Genomic DNA, 5,572 nt, shown 5'->3' on the forward strand with positions numbered 1-5,572 from the left:
TGCAGAAGTTTTCTACCACTGAGTCACATCCCCAGCCCATTTTATTTTATTTTTGAGACAGGGTATCACTAAATTTCCCAGACTGGCTTCAGACTTGCCATCATTATGCCTCAGCTGGGATTGCAGGCATGTATTACCAAGCCTGGTCATTTTCATCTTCTTCAATATCTTTCAATAAAGTCTTGTTTTCCCCAACTGTTTATTTCATAAAAAATATCAGGGTTATAGAATATTCACAAAAGTAGTATAAATCAACATCTATATTCCTTTGCAATATTTGCTTTAATGCTCTATTATATAAGTATTCATGTTCTTTCATTGTGAAATATTTGAGACTGAATTGCAAATCAAATTTTGAAACTTACTCCCCAATAGTTCTATATCTAACTCCTAAGTTCTTCAGAATGAGTACAACATAATTACCACACTCAGGAAGTTTAACACTGATACATTATTTATTCTTTAATATATACTTCATATTAAAAATTCTCCACTTGTCTCTTTAATGTCCTTCAGGATCAAAGTTCTCACACTGTGTTTAGTTGCCTTGCCTCTTTTATTCTCCTTTAATCTAGAACAATTCTACAGCTTGTCATTGATCTATGTGAATTTTATCTTTCATGATATTTATTTTATTTATTTAGTTAGAGCCTCTCATGATATTTTTGAAAGCATAGGATAGTTTTTGTAAAAAAATTGTTTTTAAATTTGATATAAAATGACTGACCCAATTTACAATCCCACCAGCAATTGTCATGTAATTGTTTTCTCATGATAGATTCAGATTAAGCATATGGGTTAGGAGTACTGTATCAGTGACTCATGTATCACATCTGAGGGCACACGACATCATCTAATTGTTTGTGATGTTTGATCATTTGGTTGAGGAGTTACCTCTCAGTAATGTCTCATGATTGTTTGCATATAGATCTTATGCAACTTTGTGTCATATTTATGCCTAACTACTCTATACAGAAGGTTTCCAACTTCGGATGGGTTTGACTTAGGATTTTTTTGACTTTCCAATGGTGAGAAAGTGAAACACATTCAACAGAAATCATACTATGGATTTTGATCTTTTCCAGAGCTAGTGATAGGCAGCTCAATACTCTCTTGATGCAAAGCAGTGGCAGCAAGTCCCAACTCCCAGTTAGCCATGTAATTATAAAGGTAAATAACTGACACTGTGCAGTGTACTGTGTTGCTAGGCTGTGGCACTCAGTTGGTAAGGTGTATTAATGCATTTTTGACTTATATTTTCAACATATGATGGATTTATTGGTTGGGATGTAACCCAACTATAAGTTGAAGAATGACTGTAATTTTGTTACTATTATAGATGGCATCTTTTAAAATTTTTTAAATTTTTTAATTTGTTCTAATTAGTTATACATGAGAGTAGAATGCATTTTTCCTTTTTTAAAATTTGTTCTGATTGGTTATACCTGACAGTAGGAAGCATTTTGACACACTGTACACAAATGGAGCATAACTTCTCATTCCTCTGTCTGTACAGGGTGCGATCATACATGTATGTAAGGTAATAATGTCTGTCTCATTTTACCATTCTTCCCATTCCCACCACCCCACCTCTCCCCTCATTTCCCTCTGCACAATCCAAAGTTCCTTTATTCTTCCCTATCTTCCCACATCCCCACTATGGATCGGCATCCACTTATTAGAGACAACATTTGGCATTTGGTTCTTTGGGATTGGCTTATTTTGCTTAGCATGATATTCTTTAGTTCCACCCATTTACCTGCCAATGCCATAATTTCATCCTTCTTTAAGGTTGAGTAATATTCCATTGTGTATATGTACCTCATTTTCTTTATCCATTCATCTGTTGAAGGGCATCTAGGTTGGTTCCATAGTTTAGCTATTGTGAATTGAGCTGCTATAAGCATTGATGTAACTGCAGCACTGTGTGTGCTGATTTTAAATCCTTTGGGCATAGACTGAGGAGTGGGATAACTGGGTCAAATCGTGGCTCCATTCCAAGTTTTCTGAGGAATCTCCATACTGCTTTCCAGAGTGGTTGCACCAAATTGGAGCCTCACCAATAATGTATGAGTGAACCTTTTCTCCAAATCCTTGCCAACACTTATTGTTGCTTGTATTCTTGATAATTGCCATTCTGATTGGAGTGAGATAAAATCTCAGTATAGTTTTGATTTGCATTTCTCTAACTGCTAAAGATGTGAACATTTTTTTTCATGTTTGTTGATCGATTGAATTTCTTCTTCCATGAAGTATCTATTCAGTTTCTTAATCCATTTATTAATTGGGTTATTTGTTTTTTTGATATTAAGTTTTTTGAGTTCTTTATATATCCTGGAGATAAATGCTGTATCTGAGGGGCGTGTGGTAAAGATTTTCTCCCATTTTGTAGGCTCTCTCTTCACATCATTGTTTCCTTTCCTGTGAAGAAGCTTTTTAGTTTGATTCCATCCCCTTTATTGATTCTTGATTTTATTCTTGTGCTTCAGGAAGTTAGTTCCTAAGCTGACATGGTGGAGATTTGGGCCTATTCTTACTTCTATTAGGTGCAGGGTCTCTGTTCCAGTGCCTAAGTCCTTGATCCACTTTGAGTTGAGTTTTGTGCAGGGTGAGAGATAGGGGTTAAACTTCATTTTGTACATATGGATTTCCAGTTTTTCCAGCAACTTTTGTTGAAGAGGCTACCTTTTCTCCAGTGTATGTTTTTAGTGCCTTTGTCTAGTATAAGATATCTGTATTTATGTGGGTTTGTCTCTGTGTCTTCTATTCTGTACCATTGGTCTATATATCTGTTTTGGTGCCAATACCATGCTGTTTTTGTTACTACAGTTCTATAGTATAATTTAGGGTCTGGTATTGTGATGCCTCCTGCTTTACTTTTCTTGCTAAGGATTGCTTTGGCTATTCTGGATCTCTTATTTTTCCAAATGAATTTCATGATTGCTTTTTCTGTTTCTATAAAGAATGTCATTTGGGATTTTAATAGGGATTGCATTAAATCTATATAATACTTTTGATAACAAGGTCATTTTGACAATGTTAATTCTGCGTATCCAAGAACATGGGAGATCTCCATCTTCTAAGGTTTTCTTTAATTTCTTTCTTTAGTGTTCTGTAGTTTTCATTGTAGAGATCTTTCAACTCTTTTGTTAGATTGATTTCCAAATCTTTTATTTTTTTGAGGCTATTGTGAATGGGGTAGTTTTCCTAATTTCTCTTTCAGTGAATTCATTACTGATGTATAGGAACAAATTTGATTTATTGGTATTAATTTTATATCCTGCTACTTTGCTTAATTCATTTATGAGTTCTAGAAGTTTTCTGGTGGATTTTTTGGATATTTTAAATATAGAATCATGTCATCAGCGAACAGTGATAGTTTGAGTTCTTTTCCTATTTGTATCCCTTTAATTTCTTCTATCTGATTGCTCTGGCTAGTTTCAAGGATAATGTTGAATAGAAGTGGCAAAAGAGGGCATCCCTGTCTTGTCCCAGTTTTTAGAGGGAATGCTTTCAATTTTTCTTCATTTAGAATGATGTTGACCTTGGGTTTAGCATAGATAGCTTTCACAATGTTGAGGTATGTTCCTACTATATCCCTATTTTTTTCTGTTTTGAACATGAAGGGTGTTGTATTTTGTCAAATGCTTTTTCTGCATTGATGGTGTCTTTTGAATATTGTTTCCTTCCTTCTTTCCTTCTTATTCTCTTTCTTTCTTTTTTCAATATTGCAAATTGAACCGAGGGGTGCCCTACCACTGACCTCCATTCACAGCCCTTTTTAAAAATTTTAAATTTTGAGATAGGGTTTCTTTAAGTTATCCAGGTTGGCCTTGAACTTCCTATTCTCTTGCTTCAGCCTCCCCAGTCACTGGGATTATAGGTATGTGCCACTCACCTGACTTTGATATTGTTTTCATTAGTAATTTTTTATTGTTGATGTATGGAAATGCAATGACATTTGTATATTAACCTTACAACCAATTGCCTTGCTATACTCCTACTAACTCTAACCATTGATCTATGGATTTTTTGTTTTGTTTCATTTTATGCCATCATATTATGTGTACAAATTCACAGCTTTATTTCTCCTTTTCCAACCATTTGTGCCTGAACATGTTTTATTTGAACTTTTTATGGTTAAAGTGTCTCATTTGTTCTCTCTAAGCCCCTGAGCTTCCCTCATCGCATTGACAGTACAGTGCTATTATTGTGTGATCACTTGTCTATCTCTTTTGTTAGTACAAGAATTCTTTGAAGACATAGACACAGTAAGTCTTGGCCCAGAGAAAATGTTTGGGAATAATAGCAAATATTTATTGAGTGCCATGCTGTGAATTTTGCAAAACTAATTTCATTTAATTCTCCTAACAACACTATAAAGTGGGTACAATTATTATCTCCTTTTTTTCCCCAGGACAACTGGGGACAGTGGAGTCCTTCCAACATTCATTACAAAGGTCACGTGCAGCAACTTGGGGGGCTGGGAAGAAAAGATCCCTGTCTCATTTATTCTTCACGTAGATCTCGGGTGTCTGCCAGCCCTCAGGGGCCACCTTCAGGCTTGCTTTCAGCCAGATGCTCCTCAGGTCTCTCTCGAACTTGATCTGTTTCCTTTTCAGGAGTCCTTCCGCCACAGGAACCGGGTCCTCTTGACCAGCTTGCAGTACTTGTGGTGGTTCATCTTTCGCCGGCGGATCTTCAGCACATTTTTGCACTGCATGTGAGGGGCATCCCAAATTTCCTCGTGCCCCTGCCTAGCCCCTGCCTCCACCTGACTGGTGGACACTGGAAGGGCTGGGTCCGAGCAGCAGACACTGGAACTCCCGCATCCAGTCTGGGCAAGAGGTAGTGGGCAGTCAGCCAGCTCTCCAGAGGGCTGATGGTCTCCTCCTGGGGACCAGCAACTCCTCAAGCTCCAACTGGGTCCCCTTGCCAGGAAGGGATACAACCCTACTTTGGCCAGTGGGTGGCAAGGTGTATGGTGGCCAGCACCCCTGAGACAGGCCAGGGCCGACTGCGACCTGCCCAGGGAAGAGACCTGACCAGCTGGAAAGTCAGGCACTGCAGGAACGTGGTTTGTGGGAGGCGGTCGCCCCAGGTGCTCAAGGGAGTGAAGTACCGTGGCTGGCCGGGGCCGAGAGCGCTGCATCTGCACGGCGAGCGTTCTCGCCGCACCCTCGCAACCCAGGCGTTGTGATCCCGGCGGCTGGAATTTATCTCCTTTTTAAAAATGAGCAAACAGAGATTCATAGAGGCTAAACAACCTACCAAAGGCCACATACTAGAAAGAGGCTGAGCTTGAATTTGAACTCAGATTCAACAAGTCCTAATATTTTTCTCTTAATTTTTTTTTTCACTGCTTTCCCAGCAAATTAATGAGTGAATTGGTAGGAGGAAAGATTGGGGTGCTCCCTTTAATTTCTAGGGAGTTTAGGAAGTTCTCTTCTTATCTCTATTTCCCTGGAGAACTATGAGCACAGGCTGCTGGTTCTGGCTGTCTTGGAAAGTCGTAGTGGAATCCCTGCCAATGCAGTGAGGTCCATTTTACATTCTGGGGGTTCCTCCAGAA

At 38.5% G+C, this 5,572-nt stretch overlaps 1 pseudogene across 1 annotated transcript; it reads right to left on the bottom strand.

Annotated features, from left to right (window-relative positions):
• Positions 1–4,418: 4,418 nt before the first annotated feature.
• Positions 4,419–5,253, bottom strand: LOC306664682 (small ribosomal subunit protein mS38-like; annotated as a pseudogene). The gene has a single exon. The product of its transcript is annotated as a small ribosomal subunit protein mS38-like (transcript).
• Between the last annotated feature and the right edge of the window lie 319 nt (positions 5,254–5,572).

The sequence above is a fragment of the Sciurus vulgaris genome (assembly GCF_902686455.1).
Source record: "Sciurus vulgaris genome assembly, chromosome: 1".
Taxonomy (NCBI): Eukaryota; Metazoa; Chordata; class Mammalia; order Rodentia; family Sciuridae; genus Sciurus; species Sciurus vulgaris.